An 11,373-nucleotide genomic window follows, 5' to 3' on the forward strand; every position below is an offset into this window, starting at 1 on the left:
TGCTGTGTCTTGGATCAGGTGTACTCTCCATCTGAAACTGACCGAACGGTTTGAATTCGTGGGGTTTGCCCTTCCTTTGCTATTCAAGACAACAGATTTATTGATCCACAGGATTCTCTTAAGCGCTCTGGTTTGTCCTCTGGGGGAGCAGCTGAAGGCTTGGAATGGAGAAGTAAAGAGGCACTTGATAAATAAAACACCTCGGTCAACAGAGCCATTTCACCCATTAACCTGAAGCAGGTTTGGGCTTTTCTGTCTGCGTGTGGAAGTGAGCAAACCTGTAACTTTGGTAAACACAAAGAGGTGAATCAGGTGTCAAGGAAGGTTTAAACCGACACGGTTTCCCTCTGAAGAGAAGATTTCATTCTATTTTGGGGGGGAATATTTATCAACTTCTGCTTCAACTTGTTCACCACTTTTGGTTTGTGCAGAAATTTCAGTCAACAATTTGGGCATAAAAAGCTCGTTAAACTTCTGGTGCCTGCTGGTTGTGCTTCATTGAAACTATATTACGAGTCTGAGAACTGGGGTGAGGCAAAGATTGAGCTGCTTTCGGCTTTGCACATGAGCACGTGGTGACCGAAAGGCACCTCCTGACCAAATCCAGTGGAGGTCAGAGGTGGAGGTCAGAGGTCAGTGAGGCGTGGCCTCTGTGCCAGAGACGCCCCCGGGTTTACACAAGTGTAAAAAGAGTCCATTCAGCCGGGCTTCATGGGCAGAGTTTCACAAAGGTCCTCTGTGTGGGGCCTGCACCCCCAACACACACACACACACACACACACACACACGCACACACACACACACACACACGCAACCTTTCCAAGCACCATGTCTACACAGGATACAGACAATGGGGGTGGTTTTGGTGTGTGTGTCAGCAGAGCCACGTACATCTTAACCTGAAGCCATTTATAGAAATATTCCTCAGGTTTGCCCACCGCCTGCAGAAATACTAATGTTATTTTACAAAACATTTTGTCAAAAATATTGCCATCATCCTCAATAAATGGGTTTGTTTTTTTTGTTTGTTTTTTTACTAATAACAACCAGATGAAAACTAAAAATGTCACCCTGGAAATCTGGGGCCAAAACAAAGAGGGGGAAAAAATGAGGAAAAAGATGTTGGATCATACTAAATCCAATCAAACCTGATATTAGTAGAGGAACAGTTTGGAAACAACCACAGAGATCAAATGTTTTTGGATTGATTCAACAGAAGAGAAAATTTGTATATATATTGTTAATACATTTATTTTGGTGATCATTTTAGTTTTTGAAAATATAAATGTAAAGCTAACGTTTCTGGGGTTTTTTGCCATAGTTATTGCTTTTACAGTTTTTAATATGGATTTAAAATTACATGCATTTTATAGAGAAACAAACAGATTTCAGGTTGTTAAAATTGGAAAAAGGAACATCTGATAAAGTCATATTTTGTGACTCCAGGGGCTTGAAGAACAGATTGCTCTTTATATTTCAGTCAGCTAAATTTACAATCCATTCTACCTTCTACAATGTAAGATTGAATCTAATAAAACTAATTGAAAAAATGTTAACTTCAATCCATTTTGGTCAAGCTATGACTAGACATTGAAACCTGTGGTCAGAACCAGAACTGGGATCTGTTCCAATGCGATTCTCAGTTTCCTGTCAATAAATTTTCAAAAGTCTTAAAAGTTTCTGTAAAATATTATATTTATGTAATTATATTTAGGTGTAAATATGACCTAAAACTGAAAAACCAGCATCAGATATTTAATGACATATTCAACATACTCCAGTCATATTTCAGTTGAAGTGTTTCAGAAACTCCTGACTGTCCAGGACCAACTGATGAGCAGCTAAAATGTCCCTGAAATGTTTTCAGTTACTTTAGTTAACGATAGACGATGGGTTTACTGGAACCAATCGTAACTTCTAATCTATATAAACTCAATGTATAACCCATTTTATTATATATGCGCCTTTACAGTCAAATTGTTGGTTTTTAAAATGCTAAATCTGTAAGAGTTCTGACTTCTAGCATCTCTGTGTGGCACTTAGTCCCAAACCTCATTCATCCCAAAAATATGGGTCACACAGATGCCTTTAATTAGAGCTCGATAAGAAAGCTGGGCTCGTTATTTTATCTCTCGATTCTGTAAATGCTGCAGATATTAGAAATATTTTTTAAATCATCAAGCGGCACAGATTTAGATTCACAGCAGGAGACGGTTTGTTTGAATAACTTGGAATTGTTCGGTGCATGGAGCCTAAATGTAGCACATGTAACACACTGCAGTGGTGTTGCTCTCAAGTGCCTTTTTAATATTTCAGGATATGGATAATATTTAATGCATATGAATGAAAAAAGAATGGGAGGCTTCTCAATCTCATAAATAATTGTATACATTGAATGCAAAAGGGCCACACATTATGGCGCTTTTAAATTCAACCCAATTTAAAAACTTCCTCTGCATTTGAAGACTGAATAGATGAATATATAAACATATGACATTTATTAAATGAGTTGAGAACAATAACTAGAACATATGTTTTTACAGTACAGTTTATTTTTGAAGACTAAATAAACAGTTTGTAAAACTTTTTTACATTTCAAACAATATGCCTTGTCTGTTGTCATCGACATAAATCTAATCAATCACTTCAAACATAATTTGAAATGAATCCATCATTTAGGTCTTTGTGTACATGGATGATTTCTACACAAACTAATCTTTTCAGTGGTGTATTTGAGAACTGTGCTTTTGGTGGTTCAAATAATTGTGTGACTAAAAGTTATTTCAGAAAAAAATTATTCACCCATTTCTTATCTTTTTTAAATAAGGGTCACTCTAAAAATAATTAAATAAAGAAATGACAAAACCGAATAAATAACATATGTTACAAGAATAAATTTGTACAAGAACAAAGTTGAAATAATGTGAGAATGAACGTTATTCTTGTAGTATCCTAACTTTGTTCTCAAAATATCAGGACTTTATTCTCATGTTATGTTGACTTTATTCTGATATAAGTTTATTTTTTTATTATTAAGAGTTTATTTATATAATTTTATGACTTCTTGTAACAATTTTTTTTATTTATTTTTCTTCTTGGTATGACTCTAGTACTCCATCATGATAAAGGAAGGAAAAAACAGTAAAACAAAACCTAAAAATTCAGACTGACATTGCTTGAATTCCATTCAACATAAATGTTTCCATCTCATATGCTTTCCATCTCTAAAATATGTGCTCTTTTACTCATAAGTTGCATTTTTCCAAGTTTCAAGTCAGAAGAATTGGACAGACGTTGCCAAGATGTCACTAGTTTAAATTCAACATGGCTGCTGCACGTTTAAATGCAATAAAAGTTGCAGGAATTACCTGTTTATTTGCACTTTTGATACCTTCTGTACGATTACATCTTTTTCTGTTAATATTTAAGCAATTTATTCATTTATTTGATTCCTAATATAAATATTGTTTCAGTCTTCAGTGTTCCCATGACTGACTGTCTGATTGTCCCATTGGCTCATATAGTTAACAGCCTTCTCATAATTTGCTTGATAAGAAAATGCAGTTTTATAAAGTTCTGCCCTGTTGGGCCGCTGCAGTGACGTCTCACTCTTCCAGTGTAATTCATTGTTTATCATGACACTTTGCTTGTTGCGCTTTCTGCGAGCAGACCGGTTGACTTGATCCCTTTACATTACTTAATGCACTGTTGGAGGGAAGGGCACTGATACTCATTCGTGTACCAATTATTTGGCTAATTTGGTTTCAGTGGAATCCCATAAAATAAGGAATTAATGTGTACATCAGATCCTCATCTGCCTGCATAAATAAATCCCAAACAAAGCTCTGAGATCTGAACAGAAACACATGTGTGTCCCGCTGCAGATAACCAGCCTCCCACACTTAATTGCCCCGTTTCTAACCCAGAACTCCACGCAGGGAGCCCATCTTTGTCTGGCTCGTGGTATTATTTTAAAGTGCAGCGGTGATCTGGTTTTTATAATTTTGCCCTCATCCTCCTCTCCCTCAGTAAAACGGCGGATTATTGCCAGATTAAGGGAGTGCCTTTTTCTTTATCCCCGGGTAAGCCTGCACAGCATGCAGATCCGAGGTAATGAAGCTCTCTGTGATCCATGCCTGGATGAATCTAAAAATTCCCAGAGCACAGCTGTATTTTAAAGGAAATGAGATTTTCCTTGAAAGGCGCCTTCAGACCCGAGTTCTCTGTTTCAAACGTTCGACTGGTTGCGTCTCGTTTCAAAGGTGTTGAGAAGGGAAAACTCTCGGATCAGTTTCTTTAACAACACGCAAGGAGATTCAACCTTTACACAAGCTAAAATGTTGCTGCCAGATGGAGATGAGCTCTTAAACTGACACCAAAATTGTTGATATCCCATTAATCCTTCCTAAAGGTGTAAATAATAATAAAGAGTTCTTTAGTTCCTTTACATTTTGATTTTCACAATCCAGCTTGTCATCTTCGACTGTTTTATTTCAGATAATATTCACAGGTTTTTACTGTAAATGAATGAACATGAATGAAGCCAAGAAATAAAAATTGACTTGAGAACTCTAAAACGGCTTCTATCTGACTGTTTTAATGGTTTAAACACCAAATAAAGCTTAATAAGTAGTACTATGCACAGAGGAAATTGTCTTAGTACTACTATTACTATCTAATCTCTCTGCTCTCTCTTGGTGCTGTTCAGTCAATCAGCACCAAGAACTATGAATGGAGTTCCTGGATTGGTTCCAAGCTGCATTTTCTTTTGAATACTTCAGATATGCTCTACTAAAAAAAAGAAAAAAAAATCTACAAATAGGCTCATTTTCCACAAACAATTTGGAGTTGCATTCCACAGAAAACTACACGGCTTTGTGAATCCACAAAATTCTGTACCGCGGAGAGCGTCTGCCGTAAATACTAAAATCATTTATTCGTTTATTTATTTCAGTCAAATGTCTAATCTCCAGCAGAAGCCTGCAAAAATAATAATCGCCCTTTGAATCTTTGCTGGGGTTCCTGTTGATATCAGTTTGCTGCAAAGGTTCCTTTGTTGCCAAGCCGTCCAAACGCTCTGCCAGCCGCTGAGTGATCAGACATACTGAGTGATCCGTTGCAGACGCTGCGTGACCCCGTCCTTCCTTTACAAAATCCACCCAGACTCTGGCTTGTTGTATTGCTTTCATTTGATCAGCTCCAGTCAGCAGAGTGTTGATGTGAGTCTGAGGCGCGAGGGGGAACCGAACCCATCAAACTGGTGATGTTGCCTCGACAAAACCTCAACCAGACGTCTTGTATGTGGTGTGCCTCTGCTAAAGTGTTCTGCTCAGATGGCTTTATAATTCTAGGCGTTGAATCTCAACAAAAACGTGTGGAGAAAGGATCAATAGATTTAGTACAGTGGTTGGAGCGTTTGATTAAAAACCCAGGGGACTACTTTATCTAATAGGATTTTGGGAACACAGAGATCTTCGCAGAAAACTAAATTACTCACAAATTATAGCCAGAACTTCCTCTTCTGACTGAATGCCGGACACTTTGCGAATTTTGGGAGAAGAAGAGCTCAGAGGGAGCCTTTAAAGGGAGCATAACAAAAGAATTAAAAGAGAGGCAAATTAAACCATAGCTAAAAGGTTTCCTCGACTCAGCATTAAGGCAGAGACATTCATCAAGTTTATATCCAGAACAGCTCCAACATGTGCTCTTAGTAAATAAAACAAAAAAAAAAACTCTTACGAGTTTTATCGGACCAAACAATAATGAGGTGTACCATCCATTGCATCACTGCTCATTTGTCTACAGTAGAAAGAAAAAAGTGGAGTTAAAGCACTCGGGGCAAGTAATGCACTGCAAAAATGATCCATACAAAAACAACCCAATTATCCTTTTGGCTGTATTTATATAAAACGGGGGGGCATGGGAGGGGAAGCTGATTAATTTGTTAAGACAAGAATTTCTCCTATAAAGCTGGCAGACGCTGCTGAGAAGCTGAAACTGTTGACCACTAAGCAGATAGTAGTGGACAACAAACTGGAAGAAAAGGTTCAATTCTAGAGCCACAAATCAAATATAGGCTGAACCTACTGACTATAGGTTGGACCAACATAGTCTGGTCCATGAATAAGCCATGAAAAACTACTATAGGTAACATTTTTTGATTTGATTTGATTTCTTACATTTCTAACTCAAGTCCTCCTGGATCGGTGCATGTTTTCTATTCTCAAACCCAGTTGGTCGTGGCTGATGTCCGGGTTCTGGTTCTGCTGGAAGTGTCTTCTCCTTAAGGGGGAGTTTTCCTTTCCACTGTCACTGCATGCAAACTTCTCGTTTTTGTCGCTAAGAGCAGACTAGAAATATTTTCTAGACCAACAAAATATTCAAACCATAAAGACAGAAAAGTTGATACTTTTCTTTTATTAGGGGAAATATTGAGAACTTTTTCTGGACATACAGCAATTTGTTATTTTCCACATTGTTTTTACAGATATTGCATCTTTGATTTGCTGCCGAACAGGTTCATAGAAAATAATTCAGAATAAAATATTTTGTGTTTTTTTGTTGTTGTTTTTTTAATCGCAAAATTTAATATAGAAAACTTATGGTCCCTGAGTTCTTTGAAGTAGCTGATTCTGGATTACAGTGCAAAAAGTTTGCTGCCAGGGCCTGCGAGCAATTATCCATGTTGCTGGTCCACGAGGAGTCATAAAGAACCACAGAAAGAGACTGAAGAGCCAAAGATCCCAGTCCTAGAATATACAAAATAACACTAACGCCAAATAAATGTCCACTTGGGTTTAACTTGAGCACATATGTGGTACTATTAAAATAAAAACAACTGCCACATCCATTCAGTTTTTTGATTGTAACCCTCGTCGGTCAGTCCTTTTCTTCTGTTCGCGTATATGAACAGAAGGAATAAGTTACTGCGCACACTTTGACAGTTGGTTTGCAGAGAGGAAACAATAGGGAGGGATTCTGCTTCTTTCAGGAAGCAGGTGAGGAAAAGTACATTTACCTGGCACACCGGATGGATGGATGGATGGATGGATGGATGGATGGATGGATGGATGGATGGATGGATGGATGGATGGATGGATGGACATATTGTTTAGCCATTGGGAAAGAGAGGAACTATAAACCACTGAAGCACAGAACTACCAATATATTTTCTATGTTCTTTTTTCATAATTATCAACAACTGGACAACACTTCTATTGTTTCCCAAAGCCTTTTGAGAAAGGTCTTAGTTGCCTTTCTTTTCATTTTCATTGTTTATTATTATTAATTTTATTGCATTTATTTTTTTTATTTTTGAAACTTTACTTGCCATCACTGTTATGTATGTTTATTGATCACGAACTTTGAGTGCTTTCGATTGATCAGTTTGGTGTCTTCATGCATTATTTCAAAAGAGAACTCTTCATCAATCTTTTTCTTCAAATACTTACTGTATTACAAATACTTATTACCATAGCTACGTTTCTTTCACGCCCCCCATTTTCAGGTGTTTCCCCCCCCCCCACAGGGCCGCAGTCGCCCTGGCTGCGCCCCTGGCTGCAGACAGTACAGCTGTGGGCTACTGTATTTGTGTTCAAACAGCTGGAGAGAGGGCAGTGTCGGTCACCTTTCGTTCCCAACACTGTAAGGCGGCAGCAGCTCGACATGAGACAGCCCCCTAGGTGTCTCACTTTCTCAGCGTTTGGACGGAGCGGAGCGCATGCAGCGCCCGGCCCCGGCTGCCCGCCTGCCTGCCTGCTGCTGCTGCTGCTGCTCGTCTGGCTGACTGGCTGCGTTGACGTCAGCACCGTGTTGATTTGCTGAGGCGAGAGAAGAAAGGAGTTAGTGCGTGTTGAGAGAGCGGGTACTGCGAACTGCCTTACTATGCTGTAGCCCCAACCCCCGTGCACTTCACGGAGTCAAAACGTGCAACTTAGGTGAGTACCGACCCGGGCTAAACGCAGCTGCGACAAGTGCCAGACCCGCTTCTCTGCATGCGCGTCCCTCTGTGTGTTCCGCGTACTTTCATTCACCATATGGGATGTTTTCATGCGTGTTTTTTTTTTTTTTTTTTTTTTTTTTTTTTTGCTCGCAGCGCCGCTCTCCGCTGCGCCTGTCCTCGCTCAACCTTGCCGCTGAAGTTGCCAGCGGACGCCACTTGGGCTCAGCCAAGTTGGAGAGTTCTGGCTGGGAACAAGTGTGTACCTGGTCGCGCTGCAAGGTGTGGAAGTTTGCATGAAGCCTGTTGTGGAGATGTTAAGGTTGACGTGCGCCCCCCCACCCCATGCCCTCCACCCACCTTCCCCCAGCCCCTCTGCCTCTCTCTGTGTTGTCTGGTTAGTATTCTGGAGATCGCAGTCAGAGGACGTGAGGTCTGGCTGCTTCACCGGGAGCCAGACAGCACATGACGCCGCGCGGCGCGTCACTTTGCTAGGGAGAGGGGGCCAAAATATCTCGCTCCGCTCGTTTTAATTTGAGTCAAAATTACGCAATTTCCAGACAGACGCGCTCTTTTCCCAGTCCCCGCGTCTCCAGGCGCACCAGCCTGGCTCATTTAGCTGAGGTGACATCACGGTGAGGACTGGAGACACCGGTCTCTATTCACAAAACAAACCCCAAAACCCCCCACGCAGCTCCTGCTCTGTCAGGCTGTTAATTGATTGGCAGCCAACTGGATGTTTGATTGGTTATCAATAATCGCTGTGAGGTGGGTGGAGGGGGGTTGGACTGGTAACAGAAGCGATGGCAAGTTGATTTGTTATCGAATGTGTCTGATCGTTCTCTTCCCCTTTTCACTCCTTCCCTCTTTATCTCCACGCAGCGGCAGAGACCGTACCTGCCCCCCTCTTTCATTCCGCCACCTGCGCGTTGATCCGGCTTGCTCTCCGGGTCTCAGGTGGACTTCTTGAGGCAATAAAATAAAAAAATAATAATAATAATAAACACGCCACGGCCAGTCTCTGAGATTGGACCGTTTATTTATTTTTCTCTGCGCTTGTTGTGTGTCAGAGTGGAATATTGAGCTCTGTTTATCCTTGTTGTGGCTGCCTCGTCAAGGCGCGCAATGGCAGACAACCCGTGATCTGATCGATTCTGCTGCTTTTTTTTTTTTTTTTCTCTCCCCTGTGATGCCTGCCTAATATGGTCATTGTCAGCGATCTATACTGTCCTCTGGGGAGACAATCTCCACTGCTTTAATGTATTTAATGTAGTCCCCGCTCCTTTGCATAATGCATAACCTTGTGTATAATTTGTCTGCTACGGCCGGCTCAACATTAACGCCGTCTAGACGCTCCGCAGCCTTCTTCTTTATTAATAGAGACCAGACAAAGTCCCCGAGAACAGAAACGGGAACTTTACATCCCAGCGCAGAGCGCAACAAGCATCGACCATTTACGGAGGCCATAAATCGCTCCTATTGGCAAACATGTTATAAAGATAATGTTCGGTTTGAAGCATAATCTCTGTTTACAGAGAGAGACGGGAGGGCTCCCAGCTAGAGGAATACCTGTGGTTTCATCATTACCCCCACTCCTAATCGATTTGGGTTAATTTCCCCCTTCAACCCCCCCCCCCCCCCCCCCCCCCCCCAAAAAAAAAGACAACCCGTCCACGCAGTGGTGGGATCATTTTCTGTGATTCAGGGCGCAAACAATAGGTGCCAGCATCATTTAACATCACAGCAGCCTGCTCCACTTTGGGCTTATAGGAGTAGCTGAACAGTTTTGTTTTCAAGAATAAAAATAGGACGTTAATATATGGAGTTTTCAGGTGACAAATGTGACTTTTCTCTTTGTAGGCCTTATATTGACTGCTGCAGAAAACAAATTCAAATGAGGTAAAGTTTTAAAAAGAGACGTGCACCGATCAGACTTTTTTTTAAAAAAAAATTCCTGTGAAACACTAGTTACGGCTTGAGGAAAGTCTAACTTTTACGTTCTCTAGCTATTTTTATAAAATGTTTCAACAAGCTGAATGGAAGATTTTGAAATGAGGAAGTTTTTAAAAGGCGAGATGCACTGATCAGACTTTTTCTCTTCTTTACTGATTTCTGACTGAGGAGAATGATCAATTTTTAAAAAGAAAAAGTCTTACTGGTCTGATCTGGTCCTGGCCACGACTGTTTTCCTCTCTTAAAAAAAGAACACATTAAATGAACTCCAGTTTCATTAATACAGGTAGTAGTTTAGAATCCAATTTTTTTTTTTTTAAATTCATCAAAGCATGACTTGATGTGATCTGAAAAATATACACTTTAAAAAGTGCATCAAAGTTGGCAATGGACAACATGCTGCCTGTTCAGAAACCAAAATCAGTTTCTTTGATATTGAAAAATTGGACCTTTTCTGGATTAAATGCCAGTAAAACAAAGAATTTCCCAAAATGTTAGTGTGGTAATGTATCAGAAAAACAGTTTCCACCTGGATATATGTTTTTGAGCTTGGCAATAATCAGAGGAAGGCTTGACTCATGAAAAAAAATCTTTTAATTCAAACAACATGCAGCATATATTTTGCTTTATGTTTTAACATCATAATCAGTCAAATCTGGTGGGCTAGATCTTGAAGAACATTTTGTAAACCTCTGTCGGGCAGAGAAAAATCAGATCGGTTTTTTGATGGATTTACATTGTGGGATTTCTTAGTTTTGTTGCATTTAATGAATAAGGAAAACAATCTGACTTTTTCAGTAACTGACCCTCAGACCACGGGTCCGATCTTCGGCCGATTGATTGCGTTTAAGTCTTTTATTTTTCAGTCAGAGCTGTCCTTTCTCATAAGACTCGCCTTCTATGAACTCAGCCAGAAACTAGGTCAGTGGAAGTGGTAGCTGGTAGCTTCTCCTCCTTTTCTTTCATTCATGCATCATCTGTTGTTGCAACAGTGTTTATTTAATTGGACCCGAGGAGCGGCGTTGCTGTAACTTCACGTCGGGCGAATCTGAATGCAGAAATGTCCAATTTTTAAAGTGCAATGTTGCCTCAGGGCTGCTAATTGAATCTGGACCTGTCCTCGTTATTTAGCGTGGGTCAAACATGCTTTAGAAATAAGGTGGAGCAACATGTTGCCCTGTTAACTTGGATAATGAAATTACCGACAGTCAACAGACATGTTCATTCATTTGAGATTTTAAGCGCCTGAGAGCTCTCCGTCTCCGCTCCGGAGACGAGAGAAGAGGAGAGGAGAGGGGCGTTAAGTGCAGCAGCGTTGTGTGCCTTCGCCTCATCCTGCTTTCTTTTTCCACCCATTCCTGGCCGCTGCTCTCTGCTCCCGTCTGTGATGAGAATACTGAGTAAGATGCTATTTAATTTCAGAAAGGCTGTCGACTGTCGCTGCGAGCCAAGCGGCGGAGTGAAAGCCCCACAATTCACTC

The 11,373-nt window shown here is 40.6% G+C and overlaps 1 protein-coding gene across 1 annotated transcript in view; it reads left to right on the forward strand.

Annotated features, from left to right (window-relative positions):
- Nucleotides 1–7,670: 7,670 nt before the first annotated feature.
- Nucleotides 7,671–11,373, forward strand: part of zbtb16 (zinc finger and BTB domain containing 16) — a 175,047-nt gene continuing 171,344 nt past the window's right edge. The window contains exon 1 of the mRNA XM_023342171.1: nt 7,671–7,937. The gene's annotated coding sequence lies outside the window, so the exon portion shown is untranslated. The remainder of the gene's footprint in view (nt 7,938–11,373) is intronic.

This window comes from Xiphophorus maculatus, chromosome 11 (assembly GCF_002775205.1).
Source record: "Xiphophorus maculatus strain JP 163 A chromosome 11, X_maculatus-5.0-male, whole genome shotgun sequence".
NCBI lineage: Eukaryota > Metazoa > Chordata > Actinopteri > Cyprinodontiformes > Poeciliidae > Xiphophorus > Xiphophorus maculatus.